This window comes from Anser anser (assembly GCF_964211835.1).
Source record: "Anser anser genome assembly, chromosome: 13".
Classification (NCBI taxonomy): Eukaryota; Metazoa; Chordata; class Aves; order Anseriformes; family Anatidae; genus Anser; species Anser anser.
In genome coordinates, this window is record NC_139734.1 from 17,591,186 (window position 1) to 17,618,624 (window position 27,439).

At 34.3% G+C, this 27,439-nt stretch overlaps 1 long non-coding RNA gene across 1 annotated transcript; it reads right to left on the reverse strand.

The window, feature by feature from the left end:
- Positions 1 to 26,671, reverse strand: LOC310881073. Its single transcript, XR_014572111.1, has 6 exons — positions 24,851 to 26,671; positions 5,778 to 5,931; positions 4,920 to 5,034; positions 2,482 to 2,645; positions 2,144 to 2,277; positions 1 to 1,337 (listed from the first exon to the last, which is right to left on the reverse strand). It is a non-coding gene; the product is annotated as an uncharacterized lncRNA (long non-coding RNA).
- Positions 26,672 to 27,439: the final 768 nt, after the last annotated feature.

A 27,439-nucleotide genomic window follows, 5' to 3' on the forward strand; every position in this document is an offset into this window, starting at 1 on the left:
TAAGTATAATATTTTAATTTGAAAATTTTACATTGAAAAAGCTGACTGGCAGTATGAAGAATTTTGAGAAACACAATAATAAACTGTTTGGACCCATTTCAGTAAAAATGCAGCAAACTAGAGGTAGAACTGGGCCCCATCTAAGAGGTCACCAGGAACTGTATTTGAATAATGCTAGCAAGAATAAGAAAGAGTCTTTAGTAAGGGCATCTGTAAAGGAATGGCTTCATATTTAGCATATTGACTAGGTGTTTAGGAGGAATACTTCACTATATCTGAAACATTCCCATTTTTACCAAAGAGTCTACATGTAAAATGAAATAAGTCACCAGGTTTTTCTGTGCCCCAGGCTTCATCTGGAACACACTGCTTCAGTACCACAACAAGAGTTTGTTAGGAAGGGTACAAGTGTTAAAGGAATGGGGCCAGATTTGGGAGACAGTACAATAAGGAATGGATGTGCCATAAGAGAAAAAAACAAACTGACTAGAAGTTTTAGGCACAACGCTTTATAACATGAGTAAGCAATAAAATATAGGGGAAAGGAATGTGTTAAATAAGAAGAGAAAGTTTATTTTGACTGGCATTGACTGTGAAAAAAAAATAAATCTAGTATGTCTAGAATTAGACCTTGCATATTGTGTTTTTGTCCCTTCTGCAAGTCTGATGTTTCTTCACTGATATGATTAAAGAGGTTTTGTAGGACTTACTTGCCTTCATACTGGGAGTAAGTAATAACCGTTTATACAATCTAACAGCTGGAAACAGGTAAAATAAACACAAGCTATGCTACAGAAATCACAGATCCTTTTCAAGAAAAACACGAGTCTGTCAATCAAAACATAAGTCCACATACCATATAGCCCTAAACTAAAAGTTAGGAAGAATAATCAGTGCTGTATTATATTTTGGGAAGTCAGTGGATTAGAAAAATACATTATTTTAAATCAGTCATCGGCTAAAGGAGTGACAATTCTTTAATAATGCCAGGATTGGTTTTGTAAGTGAATAGACCAGCAAAAAGCTGGCTGGGTCTAGTAATCTTCAAAGCTTGATTGCTTTTTCTGATAGCTTTAGAAAATTAGTGGATGAAGGCATGTGTAATATATCTGGTCTGAGTAAAACACTTGATGTAGGGTCTTACAGAATCTTAACTTGCAAAATTAATTCAAATTGGCTTGGACATGGAGTACTGTCGCTTGGATTTAAAAATGTCTGGCTGAGTGCAAATAAAGGGTAATGAAAAATGGCAATGTATCAAGTTGGTGGGAGGTGTCTTGTGGAGCTCTGCAGGGATCACTGTTTGGTCCTGTTTATTTAACATCTTCATTAACAATCTGGAAGAGGGAGTAAAACAGCATGTTAATTAAACTGACACATAATAATAAATCAGGAAATGGTTCTAATGCCAGCAGTAATACTTGACAAAAATGCAGCATACTACTTCCAAGGTTTCAAGAAAGGTTAACAGTGTCAATAACAAAGACTTAGCGGGGGGGGGGGGGGTCAGAAACCTACTAACAATCTACTAGTTTAGAGCATGATTGCACAGTATATATAAACAAAAGTAACAAAATATTATAAATTAATGAAATAATGTGATAGATAAACTAAAGTTCTCCAGAACAGCTGAAGTGCATTAGATTCAGTGGCATGGACTGAGTCAGTTTAGTAACCTCATGGAAAACTAGTATTTGGTGGGTAGGGAGGTCATTAAATCAGTTTTCTGATGTTTTTACATGTGATTGATTGCTAAATGGAGGGAATATACAGGCAAGAGGAATTGGAGATAGGACCACGTCTTTTAGTATCACTCACGGCTAAATTGGACTAGATATAGCATAAACCACATCCTTAAGTGTAATTTAATAGTTTCTTATGAAGTCGAAATTCAGCATTGTAGAGTACTGTTCCACAATGGCAAGACTGTAGTCTACTACTATGGCATGCTGGATTTACTTTAATTATAAATACTCTAAAAAAATCAAATATGTAAGTAAAAACGAAGCTGTTCAGTGAACAGTGATGAAAATTGAGCAAAGACTACAGTGAGAAATGAGAGGTCAAAAATATGTTGGAATGTTAGTACTCTATCAGACACAACTGCTTTTGTTTTACAAACATAACTAATTTAAACACAGACCTTAAATATTGGTGTTATTGTCTCCCTGCTTTGAATGATTTACAGGAGCTTTTCCTGGCTGGCCCTAGGGCTGCGGTTCTGCACTGAATCATAAATGTAGAATCATTTTTTAAAAGGCAGTTTGATGTTACTTCCTAAAAGGTAAGAAAAAGGGAGAGAACATTCAATGTCTACTTTACCAGACCCAGTTTAAATTCTGCTGGGAACTTGTGAAGTACCCAGAAAACACAAGAGTAGCTTAAAGACTCTCTCATGGGTCTCACAGTCATTAAAGTATTCCTATATTACCAGGAAATGAATATAAAACAATTAGAAAAATAAAGCTTTGCAATCCCCACACTAAACGTTGTGTCTTGTTAGACTGTTCTTGCAGCTTTTGGAGGGCAAAGCCTTATAGTCCGACAGGAATAGAGTAGACAAGCAACTCCATCTGTCCAGGGGAGCTCTTCTCCAGATTGGAGCACTGGAACGTTCCTTGTTTCCATTAAAGTTGTATTGCTTTCTGTTCAAAACGAATGCAAAGTTATTAGAAGAAATAGATAATAGGATGCACAGTATTGATGTCACATACCTTTCTATTCATGAGCTAGGCACAGACCTGTCATTCACAGATCTAAAACCTACTTGTCTGAAGGCAACAGTTCCACTGATGTAAATGAGAACAGAGAAATCCAAATTCATTTGCCAATATAGAATATGATGTATATAGAAAAGTGTTCAATACACTTTAGCAGCAGTAGAGAAAAATTCTCTTGGCGGCTGTTATGTAATCACCCTCCTGAACCTTTCTTGCAAAGTTAGAGGGAAAAACCACAAAAACATTAAAGGTTGTTTAGGTGTCAGCTATTGTAGTACGCTTATTACGCTTTTTTCATTTAATTTATTCTCAGTGGCCTTGCCCTGAATGCTACTATCCATTAATGGCACCAGTTTTATTTAGTTTAATTTTTAATCCTCTCTTTTTTAAGGATTTCTTTTCTCTCTCTCTCTCTCTTTTTTTTTTTTCTTTTCCACTCCAGTAATTTGTGAAGCATCTGCATTGGTCATGAACTACTCAAATTTTATTATACCTATGATGATTTTTAAACAGAAAAAAAAAAACAAACACCTACTCATGGGAGTGCTAAGCCTTCCATTATAGAAATAATTAATCTCTTATATTTGCAAGATGAAAATCTTTAGGGAACATATGAAAAACAGCAAAGAACAACTTTATTTTATTTTATTAAGAGGAAAAATGATATAAACAGGCCTGGTACTATTAAACTGTGGAATGTGAAAAGGCATTCAAACACTTAGATAAAGCTTTATCAGATTTCTTCCATTTGACTCAGGAAAAAAAAAAAAAGACATCCTACAGAACTTTCTTTACAGAAGTGTTATAGCAAGCTCTCGCTAGATCTTTTCTAAATTTTTTCAGTGTTAGTGCTTTTTTTTTTCCTTTTATGGTGAATGTTAACCTAAACTTTGCTATTCTAGCCTTAAGAAAGTTATATTAGCTATAATTAGCTATATACTTGTTTACAAAACACAATTTCCCCCAGTTAAATGAAGCTACCTATGTTAAATTAGTATTTATTTACTTTTTATTTTTTGTTGTGTCAATGCATTTTATATGTAGCAGCTTCTGTTTCTACTGTAGATGGGGAAAAACATGAAGACAAAATTGCCATTTTTCAGATCTCATAGAGATGTTTTCTACTTCCCTCCCTCATGTTAATGTTGAAGAGTCCTTGGAAACATATACAGACTTACAAATGATGCTAGACTTTACTGATCCTTTCACTTAGAACAAATATACTATTTATGTATTTTTAGCAGACAAGGACATTTTAATTAATCTCTCTCCTATCAATGACTCATAAAATAAGAAACAGACACAGTGACTCATAAAAGCCTTTAAAGAGGGAATATATAATATTATTTCCATTTTTGACAGGAAATAACATAATCTATATGATGATCTATTGGTTTCTTTTCTGTGTGGACATTTTTTTTCCTCCTATGTCTGCTTCAGATGCAGTTGCTGAGGAAGTTACTGTGCACAGTAGTCAACAGGACTACTCCAGGGATTTAAGGACTTTCAAGAAGATCCCATACATGTTATGTGCCAGAAACTATCAAAGCTAGAACCTATGCCCTGCCTCAGGGAAAGAATGAAAATCCATTTCTTTCTCTTGGAGAGAAAAAATAAATAAATAAATCACTGTTCTGGTACCACACTCTAAGTCTGAAACCTGAAAGTTTTAGAGATCAGTAACAACAACAACAACAAAAAGGTTATGATTATTAGTAGTAGGCCTTACATAGGCTTAATTCTTTTTTCTATGTTTCACAGCATAACTAAGTGAAGAATACTTTACAGGCTTGGAGTTTGGAAGAGCATTATATCTAGAGAGAGTTCAGAGTTCATTCAGATCTAAAGTACGGTTAGTTTTGGAAAATGTATTTAGCTTATGGAGCGTAGCTAAGTACAAAATAAAACTTACAGAAGATACTTCTTAAAACTTGTATAGTAAATACCTATAATCCATCAATATACATTAGAATATAGCAGTTCAACTTCATTAATTCATAATTTAAAATTTTAAAAATCCGTAAATATCGAATGCCAGACAAAATTAGTCACAAACTCTATGATATAAAGTTGTTAGAGAATGTAAAATTCTTAAATATACACAAAGACGCTGATATTTTTCCTTATCCCCACTAAAACTAGAGAGGAGCAAAGATTAATTAAAATAATATATGTTTAAAAAAATAGTTTGTGCTTTACCTTTTTTTCTGAATTAGAGCAATAGGCAGAGTTCCAGATGTAAGGTTGCTTCTCATGGCAGTTAACAAGCAATTCTGCTGTTATTCTTCTCTTAAGAGTTTGTTTGTATTCCAACCTACAAAGCATCCAACATCTCATTTAACATGTGCTTATTAAATATAATTATTTGCTCTCTATGTAAGTCAGTCTTGTATTCAAATGCTGATTTGGTTGTTTCAAATCAAGTTAAACTTCAGCTTCCAGCTGAGTTGTGAGCAGGGTAAAAATAGGATATGCTTCTACAAATACTGACCTAACAGCTGTTAATCCTTTCACAGGAAGGATTCAGTATTTCTGCTAAGTGTGTATAAACTGCTGCATTCTGCTTTTGCAGTTCCATTTATAATCTATTTGCAGGCTGAAAGGATAAAAAGGAATGAGAAAGAATTTTTCTGAAACCACATTTTGAGAATATCATTTAGATTGATGTCTAAACAGCTGTAGGTGATTATAATAGACTAGTTTGAGAACGTTACCAGCTTGTCAGGTAGACCAAGTGATTTCTCTATGCTCCTTCTTACTTGTTACATGTCAGAGTTCCTCAGAAATAGTAAGATGATGAAAATCTTTCCAGATAGAAAAAATAAGAGGCTGTTACCTCACAAATCAAATTTTCTTTGGTGACCCATTGCAGAGAATGAAGGCTTCCAGTCATCCTTAGTGATAAAAAATATCCCAATCCCCTACCCCGTGCAAGCAGAACATGGATAAATTAGTTTTAATAAGGATCAAGAGCTAAGCGGAAACCTGAGGAGCACGACATGCAAAAGAGTACAGACAAAATAGTAAGAGTCTGAGGTCACAGATCCACCGTCCTACCTAATGCAGATATGCCTTCGCCTGCACTGCAAAGCTGGATTGGCTTTTGAGCATTCTTTCTCCTTAGATGTTTTCCTGTTGTTTCATTTTTTGTGATAACCATCGCATGATCCACATGCTCCTGGTCTACAGCAGACCTGAAGTTATGTCTAAACTGAATACATAACATGAAATTTAACAGTGATTTATCTTACAGCATGTGACTATTCGTGATACTTGTTAGTTTGGTGAGTTTTCTACAGAAAATATAAGCAAACAGACAAGCTTTTGTTGAGAGACTTGCAGCAAGCTTTTCTCTGCTTTTACTGATTTCCAGAACACAAAGATGATTTTATTAGACTCGAAAGGCAAATGAGACTTTCAAGAAGGTGGCAGAAGAAATGATAGCAGCTACTATGTTTTTCCATCATGAGCTTCTGTCTTGACTGCTATACTGAGTACTTTCACAACCTTGACATAACTCAAGAAGTACAAAATCTTGTCTGTACTAGAATTCTTCTCAGTCCTTTAATATTCAATGATAGCCCTATAGACATCCTGTTTAGTCCTTGAGAGAAATGTTCTGAGGAAATTACTGAATTCCAATACAGTCAGTGTAAGAGGCAGGATTCTACAATGGATCGTTATCTTACCAGCCAGAATATTTAAACGATTTATGGTAAACTAATGCAACGTATGCTGTTACATTTAGTGTTAAGGTACGTTGGTCTGTGAAGACAGATACCAGTGATACCTGTGATATACTGTTGAGCAAATTTGCCTGTATGTGGAGTTTCCAAGATGCCATAACAAGAATACGCTATGTTTGATCAAATTAAAATATGTTCTAATAAACAGTAAATTGGAAGAAAATGACATAAAATGATAGTCTGGAGTAAAAGCAGAACACATTGGCTTTTTGCAAAATTCAATGTCAAGTAATACCCGACAGACAAGGGATGGCAACACTAAATTACCTGGAAGAGCCTTTTTCTCAGAGTGCCTCATTTCCGTTGTGTATTTGGCCAATTATATACCTGATACGGAAGAAGTCATAATCCTTCCCAATTGCACAGGATAGCATGTACCCCAAAACCCCATATTTTGCATTCCCCTGAAAAGACAACCGTCATTTCTCCGTGGCTTTGTTTTGTGAGTTGTGCATTCCTACAGAAAAGCTGAGTGCTTCCTTCCTTCTCATTTAAAGAAAGATGGGTCTGACTGAGAGGTTCGGCTGTTCAATTTGTACTGTCTATATATACTACTCATCAGATGTTCTAGTATCTTGTTTGTTAAAGTAATTTCTAAAAGCAGTCAAATTTTCATATACCCCAAATGTTTTCTTGTATAGAATGGTGCCTTTAAAAAATAAATAAATAAATAAATAAAGTAATGCTGAATAGACTCTCTGAATATTTATTTTCCTTTCGATTTCCTTCTCATGGTACAACTGAAGCTGTGGCAGCAAGAAGAGATGACAACTTCAAAAATGCTTATCTTTCCATAAAAGGTCTAAAGTAATATCAGTAATACAACGTTAAGAATTATACATGGTTATCATAGGCTGGTCTGAAAATTCTGCAATTGCTTTTTCTAGCTAAATACCTATATTGAAGTTACAATGGAAGTTCAGACCAACTTTTGAGCTTTTAAATGGTTCAGAGCTGCTCTTACAAAAATGCATCTCCAACTGCCTTTCCTGCTCTGTAATTTGTGAACTTCAGTTGTTATTTTGGAAAATATTTTGGATCCAGAAATAATGTAGGCTGTTTGGAAAATTGTTCTTTAGTGTACATTATGTTTACTCTGTTGTAACATTACCAGAACGATAACACTTTCGTATTTAGTAACTGAAAAAAGCTGGTGGCTGACATCTTAAAAGCTTGGAGAAGGTTCATTCACTCATAGAAAATCTGTTCATTTATGTGATCTACAAGTTTTTTTTTTCTTTAAAGCTATTTCTTTAACAATGCTCTTGTAATGTCATCCCACAATAACCACCACTGCTAAATCAGTGTTATGATTTTTTATTATTAAAAATGTCTTATAATACAAGTTCTACCATAATATTAATGCAATTTCTAAAATGATTAAATTACATCCTAGCAGTTGGTTGCACTTCAAATATAATATTTTTTTCCCTTATATCATACCCTTGTTTAATATTTTCATTACTGAGTAGTCAGTATTGGCTTTTCTATAGTATATTAATTTCACTTTTGTTTACTTATTACATGTAAAACATCCATACTCTAATCTGATATCTGGTCTGTATTCTATCAAAGAATAGAAACACAATCAACGAGATTCTATTCAACAACCAAAACATCTCATTGACATTAAAAAAGTAAGAGAGTGAAAGGGGACTGTCTGGGAGATCCTGGAAACTAGTCTCTGAAAGTACAGTTGCAGAAACTGTAGGCTTCATTTATTTCTCTGTAGTGAAAATTGAAGAATATTGACAAATGCTATTTTATTTTGTATCCAGATGCTCCCTTCTATGAAGTAATAAAATGATTTAGTCAAGGAGTATTATATTATTTACAAGACTAAAGAACACCAGGCAAAATCTCAATTCTATAGCTGGCTAGTTTTAAATCTCTCAGGAGTAGTTGAGGAACTATATATATTCTTAAAAATAATATTATGTAATATACAATGTAAACAAGTTATTTGAAAAGTACCAGTTTCTGTTTCCTGTCTGACCCCAAATATGATCTAATACTTTTATTATGGAACACACTGTATCATGTTTATATGTTAGCCCACAATGACATTAAATATTCCAGTTTATGATTAAAGTATTTTGGGGGCGACTAAAGTATTTGGGGTAATCATTAAATATGTGACTTCATATTTGTTCTGTTGTGGACGAGACTTTGCTGGAAGGAAGGACAAGGCTCTGTTCTTTAGACAATATCATTAAGAGAAAATAATACAATGAATAATTGCTAAATGAGAATGGGATGCAAAAAGATACCCTGCATAAGAAGCAAAAGTAAAAAAAAAAAAAAAAAGTTTAGTGAAGGTACCAGATGAATACATTAAAAAAAGCACATGGGGAGGAAATGAGGCATGGAATATGCTGTAAGGAAGAACAGCAAAACATGACAGCATAATCTAAAAATCTCAGTCATGATAAAGGAAACAGTGAAGGTTGAGAGAGAGGTTTTTGTGGTTTAATTCATTGTCTATTGTGTGAACGAGCACACAAATTTTTACCTTTCAGTATGATATAGAATATTTGAATGTGAAAGGAGTAGCAGATAAACATTGTGTATTTCTTTGGTACAAAATCAGAATCATTCCCTCTAATAATTATAACTTCTAGGTCTCAAAAGCCCTTGAACACTGAATCAGAGTTGAATAGCATTTTCACAGTGAGGAAACCTGCAAAGCAAGAGAGTTTAGGGACTACTTCACACATTGTAACAGTCTTTATTTATTGCACCACATCAGAGGTCAGCCACAGTTAGTTTTGTTCTCTTTAAACTTGTTTTTTATATTTTCCTCATATGTGGAATTTCAACATTACCACCACTAGGTTTTCCCAATAGGAGCTCCCTACTCTCACTAGAAGGTTCCCATTATAACAGGAAAATTGGGCGTCACACACTGCCTTATAGACCCAGTCAAGAAGATTGAAGATTTGACAATGAAGATTGTCAAAAACAGAAATGCTATTCTATTTCGTCAGAACACTAGTTCACAAATATCTGGCACCGCTTTCCACAAAACTCACGTTTGTAACTTTGCTGCTCATGGTAGCCCCTAGTCACATTGCATTCACAGAATAACTCAGACACTGCAGCCATCTGCAGCCTTACATGCATTTCATGGTTTCAGCATCCAACCTGCATTTTGAAGTCTTCATGATTGTAAATGTTGGTAGTGAGGCTTAAAATTTTCCATTTACTCTTTTTCCATTACAGTACCGTTTGCCAATATAAGTGGTCATAAAACAGAATTATCTTGTGAGGAATTCCAACCTGTCAAGTCTTTCTAATCACAAAAAGTCTGTCTAAAATTTAATTCAAATTAAAAGAGTGAAATCACTTGGTTTTATAATTAAGTAAAATTTTTCATTCTTAAAATATATTATTGAATTTTTATAGTATTGAGGTTTGTATCAACATACAAAATATTGAGCAGCGTATTAGAAAATTACCAGAGGATATATTAAAAGTCTAATTTTAAGTGCACTCAGGAAAGCATTAGATTCCTAAATGCCCTCCAAAGTCATTGGAGAGAGGAAGGTATTTCTGTACAGTAACAGGATGCCTGAATTAGAAAGGTGTTTGCATCTTCATAGATCCAAGAAAAACAGATCATTGCAAGATTGATGTGAAATGAAAATCCAAATCAAATAATTCATTACAGTCAAAACTGGAATAAAATCTGCCTGGTTTATGTAAATTTGCTTTTGAGTACGATGAATTCATTTACATATTCTTATTAAGATCTTATTGATCTTAATTTAAGCTTTTAATCAAAAAAAGAAAATATTTAAAGGTACTTTGAGTAAAATATATATTGTGTTAAATTTGTCTGTTACAATGCTAGAATATACACTATAAGCAACACACTACTTACAGAAGTCCTTTTAATTTTATAGAATAACTAATGGGTTTTAAGAACATATCTGTTTTCTAATCCACTTTTATCATAGAGGATCTGATTATTTAGAAGTGAATATTTAATTCCGATTTTTTTTTCTTCTAGAGTAAAAATCTTTAACATTACCTCAACAAACAGAGGGAAAGAAGGGTGAGTAAATTTTGTTTTTTCTCTGTTCAGCAAGCATCTGATGTCAACAAACCAGTTTTTAGTGTTTTGGACTTCACGTACTCCCAGTAGTGCGCCCGAAATGAAAGACCTGTGCATTCATCTGAAAGAAGTTAGGATTTCAGCTGTCTTGGAAATATTGTCTCTGAAATGTCTGAAATCCAAGATGCACCCAAATTCCACTGGCTGATGGAATATCACTGCTCTGTTGACCTTGGTACTTCAGAAGGTCTTCCCTAGGTTTTCTTGTCTAGAAGATGCACCTAAACCAATAGAAATTCTCATGTTTCAGGTTTCAACCTGACCTTGCAAAACAGTGCAAAAACCTAGCATCTTTTTTTTTTTTGTCTTTTGTACGTTAGTACTTAAACCAAAAAAAAAAAAAAAAGTACTTCCAACAGCGTTATGGTGTTATGTCAGAATTTCTGAAGATGATACAGACAGAAGATTAAAAAATATATAGTAAGTGACATGAAGATTCAGTTCAGCTGGCATTTTTGTACATGATTTATACTTTGCCCACTAAGTCAGAGGATGGACCAGTCATGCTAACTTAGCCTGAAGCAAAAAGAAGTGGAAATGTTGTGTCCCCTCCCTCTGACCTAGAGCTTTCCTTGGGGTGACTTTGAAAGTGTTTTATATACTTTTGAAAAGAAGTACATGAAAAAGTTTAAGACAAACAACCAAAAAAAGTAGTGGATATAGAGACAGATTTTTTTTTTTTTTGGTAAAAACATATCAGGTGAAAGAGAAAATTCCTAATGTTTTCTAACTTTTTTTTTTTTGTCAACTTACAGAACTATTTTTAAAAACAAAAGCAGTAGAATTCAGAATTGAGATACTTGGCAGTTTTGCCTCTAAACACAAGTACTAATCTGTTATGGCAGAATTGTTTAAGTGCCCCATGCCTGATTTTATTTTAATATATTTTTTTTTTAGGCTATAAGGTACTAATTTGAAAATGGAAACAAAAACTAGATTATATTTGGTAGGGAAATACAGCAATTGAAATCCGGCACCAACAAACCTCACAGCATGACTCGTTGAAATTACCAAAAAGAAAAGATGACTTATAATAATAGGGAGAAAAGGATAGGGAGAAAAAAACAAACAAACAAAAAAAAACATTATAGTCTTCTATTCTAAATTTCCTAATAAAATTTTCTAAACCTACATACTGAAAAACAGGAATCAAGCCAAGTAAGTTCATTTAGTTAGGTTAGAGGAGACAAATATTTTTCATCCTAACAAGCATACACGTTCTCCTGTGTTGAATATCAAAGCATCCAGCAGAGACAGTCAGGAAGGAGCAATGATGATTGTCTCCCCTAAAAGTGCCTATAGTAAAAGGCCGCACAAATCTCAGGTGAAAAGAAAAACTCGTTTGACAAGGTGAGGCTTCTAACAACATATATGCAAGCCAAACCTGAGTTATTAAAGCAAGAGAATAAAAAATTTTCACGTATATTGCTGGAACGAATACTGTGAAGGGTTGTTCTGCACATCCAATGATTATCAAAAGCCCACGAAGAAGAGTTGATTGAACTAGAAATTTTCCCCTGTTTAGATCAAAGATAAAAACAGCAGTAAAATAATAATGATAATAATATAAAATTTGAAACCCCCCTAATGCAACAGGATAACATATGAGCAGAACTGCTAAAAGCATTAAATAAATATCAATCCATGTTCTCCACACCATCTCTGAGAGACTAGATCTGTAAAACAAAGCATTAATATCATGCAATTTTTGATACAAAGACACATTATGCTCTTTTCCTGTAAAAGGCTTATATGACATCTGTTACAGTAAAAAACATACAGGGTAGAACTCTATAGTTCTGTCAGAAACATTCATTGAAGTTAGAGTTTGTATTTATGAGCAAACAGGGAGAACATCTCCATTAACAGATGAGTTCATTTAGATTCATTTTTATGTGTTGTAAGTTTAATTCGAAAGAATTTTCTTTAATGAATTTAAAGACTGGTTGTGTAGAAGTGAGATTGTTTTGGACCTGTATCAAGTACAGATTTAGCTGCCTCCTCATATCTTTGGGGATTCTGAAGTTTTAAACTAATCTGAAATTTCTTTAGAAGTCAAAGCATATTTTGGTAACACTATTAATAGAGTGTCTCTAATTACTGGGTGCTTTAAGCATAATTATGGAAATGTTCTTGGTACACAGTATTAATTTCTTCCAGTACTTATAAATTTGTGCACTGATGTATATCACATTCTAATGCTATCTATCCATAAATACAACCAGAAGTAGGATGAAAACATGTATGTTTTACAGAGAGGGGAAGGGGAAAAAAAAAAAAGGTTTACCTGGATGCTTTCTACAGATTAAAAAATATCCAGCTCATGCAATTACTGTTTATTGTCTTGTTTCTACAGTAACCTCCATTAAAGGTTTCTAATGTTCCCTGTACCTGCTGTTGGAAGATTTAGAAAGGTAATCATTTGTATTTAGTGATAAATAGAATCTAAAAGATAATCCCTGTAGATAATTGGGATTTTTTTTTTTTTGTTTGTTTGTTTTTAAATCAATCATGAATGTGATACAAATATAAATACCAGTTTTTAGGGTAGCATTTCATTCTAGCTCCTATCTAAATCTTTATTATTTATTATTCCCAGAGGCAAATAAAACACCTCTGATGCTCAGCATGCTTTGAAAGAGCCACCATCAAACCACCCAGAGAAGTTGTTTACTTACATCCTGAATTTCAGCACTGAAAGAATTGTCAAGCTTTTGATTGTTTATTCCATTTTAGGAAGAGAAGATTGAGTGTAAATGCACACTAGTTTTAATGAATAAATAAAAAAACTAATAATAATATTCTAATAAATAAAACTTCTACTATAATCATCATGGGAGTTTCTACCCCTTCCAGGCACAAAAGTAAAAAAATAAAAATAAAAATAAATCAACAACCAAAAATATTATTATTATTTCCGAGGAGAAAATACATTTCTGTAAAAGAAGCCACGTACTAGTCTGTATTAATGATGAAAATTTGACTCTACCTCAATTTCTAGAGAAAACAGACAAAAAGAGAACAACTTTATATTTATCTGCATTTATGTATATATATTCCCAATTAAGTTGATTCCCCCTCTCCCCCCCTTTAAATTCACAATAGACAACTGGTTAGAAAACAAGGATCACTGGAATACCAGCCATTCACTTGGATTGTGCGTATTCTCGTATTTCAAGCCAGTTGAGCAGTCTTGCACGTGAACTCATACTCGCTTATATTTGAGCAAACATGCAAGACAGTTACTCCTGAGTGATGTACTAAATGGGAGATAATGACAGAATGAATTAACCAAGTGTTTTTAGGAAGAATCTGAGTTCTCAGTAAGTTTTGTGACTACAGTATTGCTCTTAAGATTATTACTAGATTAAAGCAAATACGACAAAAGTATTCTGTAATCAGTTTTCTTCGGTAGTATTTGCAGACACAATTTTATTAAATATTTAGCTGAGCAGCTTTGATGGAGTAGTAATACATTTATATATGACTATTATTATGACTTCACAAGTCACCTATCAAATGAGATGCTTTAATTGTATGAGTATGTAGATACTGAATCAGTTTCAAAGCAAAAGCTTGAACCACCTTCACGGTGACTTAAACTATGCATTTTAGTTTGCAAAGACTGTATATGTAGTCTGTTACTGTTAATGTGTGTACACATTGGAGCATTAATATTGATTTTTATCTTTTTTTAACTTTAAATAAAAGCTGCAAGTATTGCACAGAAATCATACAAAAATGACAGCTTGTTGGCCGAGAGAAACGGACTATTATTTAACCTGGTATACTGATATAATTGCTAAGTAAAGCAGTCAGTTACCTGACACTTGAGAACCTCTGCCCAGTCTAGAAGTTGTGAGAAGGTGTGTGTGCCTTTCTGATCACTGGGGAGGGGGGGAAGAGAGAGCCAACACAAAAACAAACAAACAAAAAACAACCCACAGACTTATAACAGGGTGAATCTTTACATTAAGGCATAGATGATCCACTGAACACAGCAGAGCCTTATCCATCCATGCTTCTTGTCCATACGAAAACTTTAGGTCAGGAAGAGACATGCGTACACCATTTTGGCATGAAAGCAAGAAGGAGTGGTGCAGTGCACCAGCAGGTCCTCTCTGAGGATGGCGAAAGGGTTGGGCAATTTGCATCTTCACTGCAAGTAGACGTTGAGGGGAGAAACACCCGGGAGCTAGAACAGTGGCACTGAAGGCTGCCATAGCAGTAGCTGAGAATTTTGAACATAAGAAATAATATTTTATACACTCTGGATAAGTAATTCCTTTTTTTTTTTTTTTTTTCAAATGAAATACTTTGAACATTTATGTCAGTTCTCCTTAATGCAGTTTTATTGTTTTGAACAGACGCTTTTTTTTTTATCCATGTGTCAAGGCACAGCAGTACAGGTTTCCCTCTGTTCTGAAAGCAATCTGATCGTTTACACCCCAAAATCATGATCTATAAATACAAAAGTACTTCCTTATCTTTGGAAGAGTTTAATTAGTAGGAAATGTTTTAATTTAAACAGATAGTGTATAATTAATAACTCCAGTAAAGGTGGACAAAGAAGAAAGAGGCTTTGTACATCCTTAAAAGAATTTTACAAGCTATTTATCTAAAATTAATGAACAAATTGTGTAGTCATAAGTGGGAGGAAAAGCTCAAATGATAGCACAGACTGTATTTTAATTCTCTCATTCTCTTGATGAAAAAATTGTTTCACTGGTTGTCTATGGTTTCTTACCTTGTTTAAATTATTATTTTTTAATTAAGAACTGTGCTGTCATGCCTAAGAAAAATGTTTGTCATGGATTCTTTTCTTGCCATTCTTAAGTATTTTGACAAAGAACAAATGATTAATACATTAAAGATTCATAAGTTTGAGATACCTTGTCCAGGAAAAATATTTAAAAGAAAAAAACAAGGAAGATGGATTTCCATCCCCCCCGAATCATCATACCAAAACTAGACAGAAAGATCTTGGCCATCATTTGTACACATTCCAATTCTAACCTATTATTACAGTAAGTTCATTTTCACAGAAGCATTTTCCAACTCATGTGAAACATGGTACTATGATTCTGAGTCAGCACACCACTACCTCTACATGTATGAATTTCTAAATAAATTTCTTGAACCTTGGAAGGACACTTCCTCCCCTCAAGCGCAAACAAAGAAAATACTTCAAATACAAGCGGAAAAAAAGACAATGAAGTAGAAAAAACCCTCCAAGTATCTGATCCAGAACCAAGCTAAATTAAGAGGATTTAAACTATTAACCTGTTCTTTCTGAAAGATTAATTTTAGAACTTGCTTTCTTCAAACAGTCAGAAGCACTAGTATTCCAGAGGCCTCAAAACAAAGTACTTGGTGAAATAAAGCCCTGAAGTGTAAATCTTGTGATATATATGTATGTACATATCAATTATATAAAAATTGAACTATTACAAAAAAGCAAGGAATTTGAGGAAAAGTATATAAAGAGGAAGAACAGGTAAGTAGTGTATTATCCAAAAATCAGATTTAGCAGATAATATGATAATAATAAAACAGTGGAGAAGAGATTAAAACAGAAAAGCACCATTAAGTGCCTTTTTTTTTTTTTTTTTTTAAATTTCATTTGTCAGTCCAGAGCTTTAACAACGTACCGCCACATATGACAGAGTTTGCTACTTTGGCCAATGCTGGATATCACAAAGGATAGTAGAGTCTTTGAATTGCCAATTCCAAAACCACATACACTTCATTCAAACTGGTATTTACTGTACCTGGCATTCTTACATTGATATACTGTTGATATAATCCATGAACGCAATCCTAAATTTCAGGTCTGTTTTTTCAACTCAGTTCATGAACAGCTTCAGTGTTTTTATGTGGGATTTGGGTTAGAGCAGGGAAGGATGCTTTTTTCAGAAAATAGAATCAAAGTTTGCTGTGCTATAAATAAAAGATGGAAGGTAAAGAATTTACAAGTCTAGTCATTGTCTTAAGAGATGTATCTAGAAGAGAATATTTGATTTTGTCACCATGTTAAATGAGTTCAAATCCTTATTCAAGTATTAAAAAAAAAAATTATAAAAATGGATTTAGAATTCCACTATGTATGCAGACTCAAAACTTTATCTGATTAGTCTTCTTTACCCAGTTTTTCACATTACTGGTGCTGGAGGGAGGTTAGCAACTATTCATCAGTTGAAATACTGATTTGAAAATTCCCTCAAAGGTGCAACAAAAATTGACTGATTATTTAAATGCAGAACTGCAGAACAGTAACCTCTCCTATATGCTAATGACTTGCCCAGGTTGCTGTTGCAACTGCAGACAGCTTATAGATTCTCCAAGATGAAAAGGACTCTTGGAAGAAAGATGCTAGGAGATGCAGGCTGAAAGAACCCATTATTTCTCAATCACAATACTCCTCTATTCTCAGAAATGGATGTGATACTTCAGTAAAAAAAAAAAAAAACATGCTCTTCTGGAACTGATCTAAATGAGGAATCACAGCTTGCTATTGTTGATCATTTGCTCTGTTTGAGTGGCTGATGTGGCTTACCTAGTTTCATGCTTGTTCAAAACTTATATAATGCCAACCTGGAAAAAAAAAGATAATACCTAACCACACAAAAATGAACCCCTTCCCTTTCCTCTGAAAGAGACCATCAAACAACATAAAAAAAAAAAAGACCTAAAACCCCCCACAAAATGTTATTAAAACCTTAAGTTTATAAAATATGAAATATGTCCTTGGAACAAGGAAGTATTAAATTATATGAACATATGCTCCCCCCTCCTCCTCCCGTCCCACTTTCTCTATATAAGTACTGTCCCCTTTGGTGACTCAATGCATAAGGTAAACCTGCTCAAAGGTAGAATTAGTTGTAGTTTTTATCTTTAAGGCTTTAATTTCATTTATAGAACAAAGTAGAAGATATACAGCATATGATGTAGGGTAATGCAGGGGTGGAAAAACAAAAAGATGTAGTTTGGACATTTGAGAATGGTACTGGAAAACTGGATTCTATGAGACTTATTTAAAGCAAACTTCTTCACAGGAAATCAGTAGATATATGTTGTGTTCTCTGCCCCCCCCCCCCCCCCCCCCCCCCCGTAACCCCTACCCCAGGGTCTTGTCTTAATATTTTTTCTGTGAAGACTCAGAGAATTGATTTAAATATATAAAATCCAAGTTCTCTGAAATTAGTCAGAGCTTTTGACTCTGTTTTTCACTTCCTCAAGTGTGAAATGGAAATAATACCTTCCCATCTCAGAGGGGCATTATGAAAGTACATTAATTAATGTTTGAAAAGTGCCTATACATTGCATTGAGAAGAACTGTTTAAAAGACAATGAAGTGATTAACAGTTCTTTCCTCAGATCAAAGCCATAGTGGTATCCAGTAAGCCAGTCAGGCCAGGGAGCCAGCAATTAAAAATAGGATTAAATGAACTGTTGAACCTCTGTTCATTGGGTGAATTAAATTATTTCAGCATGCAGGACAAAGCATGGATTTTGTATTAAAAACAGAATATTTGTGCAATTGCAGTGTATCAGAAACCACCCAAATAAGGAAGCCCAAAGAAGGTTGTGCTGGAAACAATTTTTGCTATGTAATAATTTTCGAGTGCTTGCCTTTTCAACCTTCAGTTATATATTGCACTTTTTTCAAGCATATTTAACCCCAAATTACAGAATCATCTAGGTTGGAAGAGACCTCCAAGATCAGCTAGTCCAACCTCTGACCTAACACTAACAAGTCCTCCACTGAACTATAGCACTAAGCTCTGCATATAATCGTCTTTTAAAGACCTCCAGGGATGGTGACTCAACCACTTCCCTGGGCAGCCCATTCCAGTGCTTAACAACCCTTTCGGTAAAGAAGTTCTTCCTAATATCCAACCTAAACCTCCCCTGGAGCAACTTTAACCTATTCCCCCTCGTCCTGTCACCAGGCACGTGGGAGAACAGACCAACCCCCACCTCTCTACAGCCTCCTTTAAGGTACCTGTAGAGTGCGATAAGGTCGCCCCTGAGCCTCCTATTTTCCAGACTGAACAACCCCAGCTCCCTTAGCTGCTCCTCGTAAGACTTGTTCTCCAGACCCCTCACCAGCTTTGTTGCACTTCTATGGACTCTCTCAAGCACCTCCATGTCCTTCTTGTAGTGAGGGGCCCAAAACTGAACACAGTAGAGGTGTGGCCTCACCAGAGCCGAGTACAGGGGGACAATCACTTCCCTAGTTCTGCTGACCACACTGTTTCTTATACAAGCCAGGATGCTGTTGGCTTTTTTGGCCACCTGAGCACACCGCTGGCTCGTATTCAGCCGACTACAATCAACTTCAGTAATCACCCACCATTCTTTCTGGAATTTTAGCAGTATGTGGTTGCTATTCCACAACTGGGGTGTTCTCAAATTTATTTCACTTGTATTCTCTCTCAGAACAAAATCAGCAGCATGCAAATTCAAACTAAATTACCAGAAGGGTGTTTGCACTGCAAATAGTTTCCTCTCTCCTCAGGATTTTCTAATGATGGCATTGCACATGTGCACAAAACTCTACTGTTTCTACTAACAATTGATTAATGTGGTGATAGTTTCTAACAAGATATAATCAGGATGAGATCCTATAACTAGATAATGTCTTCCATCCAACAAATCCAATTTCAAGCTGCCCAAGAATAGGTAGTATGAAATAAAGCTGGGTATTTCTTTGAAAAATATGTAGTCCAGGATACTGCTGATAAAGCCAGAATGTTCTGTATTTAAGAACAACAACAACAAAGTTATGTTATTAACATGTATATAATGTTTTCACATAAAACAGTAAATGTTTCTAAATAGGCACGTCAAGTTCATGATGCATGTCATGATTTAAATCTTCACTGTGCTCTAGCTGTCCAGAACGTATTTGGGAAAACTCCGATCTGTCATCTCACACCAAGTGCAAATTATTTTCCACAAAATTAAAGAAGCTAAGGAAAGAAAGTGTCCTCACATGTCCACTCCTTTAGTAGCAAAGATAATTCTTTCTGCTCCAGACAATCCAATTAACTGAGCAGAACAGGGACAACTCTACATCTGCAAATCGTAGAATGGCTTGGGCTGGAAGAATCAACTCTTTAAGAAAAATCTAACCCATCATAAATGTAGGCATTATTAACATTTATTACTAATTTTTATGCAAAAATTAAATCAACAATATATCGCAAACAAATGATTTCAAAAAAAAAAAAAGATAACATAATTCCAATAAAATACTGTGGTGATTTTACATAGAGAACCATAGCTACTGGGCATGTACTTTACACAGGGAGACATAATCCCTTCAGAAGAACTCCATTACACATTAGATTTTGGCTGTTAGTTTGTTATCTAATATGTATGTATTTTAATGTGGAAAGTGATGACATTGGCTCTAAAACCCATCCAAGCATAATGGTGTAGGTAACCACTGATCATAAAAAGAATGACGTTTTAGGGTTTCTGCTGTTCTTGGTATATGTTAAAGCATGTAAACAGCTCCAGTGAGCATTTTTATTGTCTGTTACGAACCACAAAAAAAGCATTGAAAGTACAGAACAAAACCAGCTTGATCAATATTCACAGAACTTAGTCAAGCAATTCAGCTGCAGAGCAAGACAGAGGCAGTTATTGCACGTAGACCAGAAAATGCGCAAAAATGGTCTGATGCTTATACCCCTTTGTATAATTTGTTTGTAGGAATTTCCGTACAGTAACAGTCAAAGTTTGATTTTGATCCTGCATACCAGTAAGACAATTTAAATATTCACCAATATAAGCAAGGGCAGTATAAATAAAATAGATTATAAAACTAGAAGGAAATTTCAAACTAAAGGAAATCCAAACATATTATACTTCGGTGGGATGTTACAGGGAACAGATATCTATAAATGTGTTTGTTTTTAAAAAGCTTTTGTTTTATTGTTATGGAATGTATAATCAGAGAATCTCCCAGATTATTGCCATCTCACATCTTTGATTACTTGCTGTTTTTCCACTAGCCAACTTTTTTTTAAAAACTTACTTGCAAATTCTCATTTATACTAATCCTCATATCAGTTCAACCATTTGCTAACCTACTGCTGACCAAGAACTAGATGTTCCTAATTTGAATTGCTCTGTACCCAACTCTTCCTGCTCCACCAATTTAGTTTTTTTTAAATGTTCTGATATATTTTGTACTTCAGTTAACAGATATATCAGAGAGTATAATAATCACAAAGATCAGAACATAGCTTCCAAATGCCAGAAATACTAGAGAGACAGTTATGTAATCTCACAAGGAGGTTTATAACACATGGGTTTCGTCATATACTCCCACAAAAGACACTGAGTCAAAGGACACTGGCCTCTTCCTCTGGAACAGCAATTATTTACTATGCATATATCTGGCATAAAATTCTCAATAGCAGTGCTGTACTTTTATTGATTTTTCCTCCTCCCCCTCCTGGAGATGTGATGAAGTGAGTCAGACTTCTTATACCTTCTGAATAGACAACAGGGGCCAAATTAGATATAGAGAGTAATGTAATTTACAGCTTAATCCATCTATGGATTATTTTTGGACTTTATACAAAAGGAAAGAGCTGGGGCTTGACAGCAGAAGGTGAGCACTCATCCAGACATGAAATGGACTAAAGGTGAAGCTAACAGAAATTACAATAGTGACTCATAACTATGGAAGGAGAAAAGAAGATTAAATTTTGCAGAACAAAATTGATCAATTTTAGATCCATAAAATTAAGAACTAAATATACACAAGTTTAAGATGGTTTGATGTCACATACTTTAAGTAATGTGGCTTGATAGTATAAATTAGTTAAGTTAAAATACGTGTCCTGAAAATGTCAGATTATATACAATATATACGCAGCAAATCTTGTCACTGACTACTTTTCCTCCATCTGATGCAAAGCCTTAAAAATGTGCTCAAATACACAGGCACGTTCAGAAACCTACCCAGAAATTTGCTATGAAACAAGGGTCAGAGTCTGGAAGGAAAACCCTGGCAGGTTTTCTAAGTGTTTTGGTGTTTCTTTAGCTATCAAATTTGTTTCCTTATCTACCCAATTTTCATTCACAAAGAAAGGAGCAACTTGGAGTATGTCTGAGTAACCCTTACTCTAAGCATCTTCTCTGAAATGGATGCCTTAGGACTCCTTCTGAAGTGGCAATTTTAAGACATTTCATTTGGTTCTTTTTAAAAAATAATATAAGAACAGAAGACAAGAAAAAGTCTGATAAATGTTATTCTGAGGAGATAGGTTAAGTAAAACGATCTGCTTATGAAATTACTTCTTTAATCTCACAGCTGAAGTGACGTTTAGTGATTCTCTTTACTTCTACTTTCTTGTGAACAGGAGCAGAGCAAAGGACAAGCAACAAACAGTGTGAGAAGCAAAGCCAGCAAAATTTGGCCTTTTACGAGTATGTATCACACTTGATTTATTCAGCTCCCTTGCATCTCTACAACCAATCCCTCTACAGTTCTTCAAACTCTCATTCATTCAAACTTTTTCCTAAACTTTCATTCCCTTCTGTATATACTAATATATTTCTTCTTAGCCTGCTGAAGGGAACATGCTATTTTTTAGTTTGCAGCTTGACAAAAATTGACTGATTATCTGGCTGCTGCTTCTTGGAGAAGCTTTACCTCTAAGTTACGGGCAAGCAAAACAAATTACTTCGGAGTCCATACATGACTGAACCAATGTCTTGCAGACCTTCGTAGGACCACATGCCTCCTTGTCAGATGTGGTTGAAATTGGCCAGCACAAAGTTATTGGTGAGCAGGAGGATAGAAAGGGATGAATAACAAGTGACAGTGATCAGAAAGCTAAGTAAAAACTGTGCATGAGATATAGAAACTAAAAGCAAAAATAGTAACAGTTCATTTTCAGAAAATAATCAAAAAAAAAAAAAAAAGAAACACACATGCAATGTCAGCATGCTTTTCCAGTAATTTATATCAAATCAGGCACAAATGAAGATAGCAAGGAATGTATTCCTTTTGGTTCTATTTGCTTTTCTGTATTTTCTCCCTCCCACCATACACCCTTCACAAGTCTCCCCATGTGAAGGAAAGTAGGCTATACACACAGGTTATTTTCTATATATAGCCTTTAGACTATAGAAACATACACACTTCTGAAGACTCTTTTCAGGCATGTATTTGAGTTTAACACCAATTCCCTTCCACTGTGATACACACTGGAGACACACAAGCCAGCAGGACTCAAGTACATATTGAGAGGTATGTTTCTAGTGTGTCATCCTCTAAGTTAAGATGACATTGTCAGTGCTTCCATGATTTGATACCTTGAAGCCTAGTGAAAGAACTCATCAGTCCTGAAATGAAAGTAGAGAGAGGTATTTGAAGTCTGCTGGAAATTAACTGCTATGTAATTCAGTGTTTACAATTACACATTGAGATTTTTTTCATTGTTGTTTTTTTTCCAGAGAGAATTATAGAGACAATACATTTTTCCTCATGCCTATCTTCTTGATAAGGTTTTTCAACTAAAGTTACAATCAAATCCAATATACTAGCTTATGAAAGGCACTTATTTTTTACATTTTCAGAACTATATATTCTGATTGAATACCAGATGATAAATCAGTAAAAATGCTTCTTTAATGATTGCTGATTGAACATCAGATCTGAAGTTCTGAAGGTCTGAAGTTCTCATCTGCAGACTGGCAGATCTATGGTATGCTAGCACCGAGTTACTAAAATTTACAGTATATTTCTATTTACTAACATTCTAGCAGGATTATACTGCTAGCTCCTAAACTCTATGTGAATGGACACCCAATTGTGCTATTCAACTTTATTTGTTATTCAACATTAATACAGCTTAAAGTCAGTGAAAATTAAAAAAATACATAAACAAATAGGATATTGTTAGAACACATATATATTTTAGTATTGTCTTTCTAGTATGGGACATCCCTTTGGTAAATCTGGGTCAGCTGTCCTGGTTGCGCCCCCTCACAGTTTCTTGTGCAGCTCCAGCCTCCTTGCTGGCAGAGTGGTGTGAAAAGCTGAGAATTCCTTGACTCTATGTAAGCAATGCTCCGCAGCAACTGAAAATATTGGTGTTCTATCACCACTATTTTCATCAAAAATCCAAAACACAGCATCATACAAGCCTCTGTGAAGAGAATTAACTCTATCCCAGCCAAAACTATGACAATATCTCATCTGTAATTGTAAGAAGGACTCACCTAAAGATCAATAAATGCTTTAAAAAACAAAGGATTTCTAAAATACTTATATGAAGACTTTTATCACACATTTTATAAATGGGAAAACTCTAAGACATCATTCAAGAAGAGACTGTTTAAAATATATTCAAACAGTGTTGAGCATTTACCCTAAGGTGACTTTTTAAGGCCATACAGTAAAAACTAAGGCTAAAAAGCAGCAGAAAATCCTTTAGTCCAAAATAACTACATTAAATATACATATATATATTACAAAGAATTGTAAGTTGTGACAAAAATACTTAGGAAGCATCAAACCAAAATAATTGATTTAATCACAAAAAAACAATCAGTAGTTTACAGGAAAAGGAAAAAAAAAAAAAAAGCTCTCTGTTTTAGAAATGCTCAAACACTCTTCCTCTCCCCACTCTTTTGCTAGTTTTTATATTAGAAAAAGCTAAGGAAAACTCTTTATTTCCTGTAATTGGTACTGCCCATGAAAGCAACTAGTAACTGATGTCAACACAGAAGCAGAAGGATATCTACACTATAGCATCATTAATGCATATTCTAAAGTGGTATAAACTAAATTCTAAACTTTCTGGTGGGAAGGCATATGCAGCATATTAACAATTTCACTGGGAATCTGTGCTCTATGAACAGATCTTTACTGAATGGTTTCTAAATTATTTCCATCCACACTGAAGGACTACTTCATTAGCTATCATTATCCATTTTATTACACATAGTCATAATGTTACAGTTTTCCATTTCTGAAACTGCTTCAAACTACTGATTTCAAAGTGTTTTTGTTTGTTTGTTTGGTTTTTTTTTTTTTTTGAAATAGCCAGAAACACAGTGGGCTGTAGGCTTCATCCCCTCAGAAGACTAGGTACAGCTCTTTACTTGGGGCTTACAAAAAGAACTATTCTCATAGCATTCTATAGTAATAAACGAATTTTTATCCATGTACTACAAAACATTATCTGTATATTGATAGTTCAACATTAGCAATAGAAACAATTTCTTAATCTTACCTTGAAAACAGCCCACTTCAAAGAGAAAAGAAAGATATCTAGTTTTGGAGTCTCTGCAACCTATCAAAATCTTTTTACTCAGATTTTTAAGTAAAATAAAACAATAAATAAAGAGATGGTAACAGAAAAATGGAACCTGAAAAAATTTTCTAGTACTTCAGTAATAACTCATCTACAGTGATTTTAATATTAACTGAATTTACTCTGTATTTAACAGCTTTAATTCGGTATATTTTCATTTTCTCTGTTTTCTAAATGCAGATTGTGGGGTGGTGTAAAAGGGAGTTAATTAGCTATAAATACCAAGCAGCACCCAAATAAAAAAGCTCATTATGAACATACAGTGAACAGCTGTGCCATTTGATGAATTGGTTTTGTTTCTAGCAGTGCTTCTATCCATTTTCTAGATTGGAGAAGGCTTAACTCTTTACATGACTAGGGGTATGTCCCATGTCAAGGGTCATGAGAGGCCAAAGAGAAAATTAACTATGTTTTTCTAAGACAAGAATAAAGTTTGTAATAGATTGCATTAATAAGTGATGTATTCACCACCACCAGTAAAAACAGTAATATAATTGAAAGAAATAGTATAGCAAGTGATCATTAGATTGTATTATGAACTGGAAATGCTGTTGGATGCCTACTTATTTACTATTATCATGCTTTAAAAAATATTAATTTGGTTACCTCACTTACTGAATTTAGAGCAAATGAAAAATGTTAGATCAGTGACTGCAAAGTGTTAGACTGACATACTTTCTCTGCTGAAAAGCTGTAATCTTGAATTAGAAGAGATTGTATCCTCTGCGTTCTGAAGGGATAGGATAGATCATGTAGAAATCTGATGCTAACCTCTAATTGATAAAATACAAACTGTCCCATCAATAAAAAGTGGAAGTTTAAATCAATATAAAAGAATTTATCATACCTTTAATTTCATATGCTCACCGATATTCTGGCTCTTAAAATTTACATCATGGAGGTCCTACTAATGAGTAGCTTATGCTACAGAAATTGCACCCCAAATTCACACGTTATATTAGAAATCACATAAACAGGTGTCAAAATAGATGGGAATCACAGATCCAATTAACTGCCAGATGTTCTGAGTCATAATAACTCTGCCCATTTCAAATCCTCCAACAGTATCAGAACTTATTAAAGATTAGTTTCGTTCCTATTTAATAACTGCTTGATCTGCTTTCTGTGGTGTAGGCATAAAATTATCTGGAATTGAATGGAATATTGCAGATGGAATCAACAAATAGGGACCAGATTTTCAAGTCTTTCAACTACAACTACTGGCTTGGACTATAAAAGTGAGATGTAGAAAACTCACTGTTGTATAACCAAATTCCTATGACATCCAGTAATAACTTTTTCTGTCTTTGGTGCCAAATTGAATTTGTGCATCAGCAGAGTGAATTATGAATAAAAGGTTGTTAATTTAATTTAAAGCTATAATTTAAGCACAGAACATGGTAATTTACCTGCATTATTTTATTAATATAAGTAATTAATCCATGCTTACTTGCAGTGCAATCAACACATAACCATAATCACTGATACACTAGGTGATGCTTTAATTTACAGGAAAAAAAAGATCCAGCAAGACTATGGTAGGAAACATAAAAAAAAAAGAAAATCTTATCATATTCACTTGGACTTCAGCTATCATAACAGATTTGAAACTTATTCATATTTTCCTTTCCTTTCCTTTCCTTTCCTTTCCTTTCCTTTCCTTTCCTTTCCTTTCCTTTCCTTTCCTTTCCTTTCCTTTCCTTTCCTTTCCTTTCCTTTCCTTTCCTTTCCTTTCCTTTCCTTTCCTTTCCTTTCCTTTCCTTTCCTTTCCTTTCCTTTCCTTTCCTTTCCTTTCCTTTCCTTTCCTTTCCTTTCCTTTCCTTTCCTTTCCTTTCCTTTCCTTTCCTTTCCTTTCCTTTCCTTTCCTTTCCTTTCCTTTCCTTTCCTTTCCTTTCCTTTCCTTTCCTAGACTGAGTCTTTTCAAGTGATGGGAAGCATTTCAGAAAAGGAAAGCCCTTGTTGCTGGATTCTTCTCAGCAAAATTTAGTATTGGAGGGTTTTAAGTTATTCTTAATTTATATTATTACAAATGTACAAAATACAACCTCTTATACATTCTTATCTCAATCTGATAGTGGTAGTAAACATAGGTATTATATATGAGGACAGAATTTCAATGTAATAAAGATCCCACTTGATTAGTAAAATACATAAAATTCTGCCATGTCTCTTTTAATTACACAATTAATGGACATTTCTGACAATTTTTTTCATTGAAAAAGATTTCATCATTCCATTGTTATTCATGGGATTTACTCACACAGCTCTCCCATGTGAGACTGAAGAAATTTACCCTTGAAAAAAAAATATAGTAAAGGTTTATATCATCTACATGTGGCATCTAACACTAAGGCCCTCACAACAACAAACTGTGAAAGCCAAACCAACAAACCAGGAACTGGAAAAACATTACGTTGATATTCTCCTTCCAGCTATTTTCTTTCCCTCAATAAATTAACATTCAGGTACTTGGAAAAGGGGAACATGTCAAGTTTCAACACCCCCAAA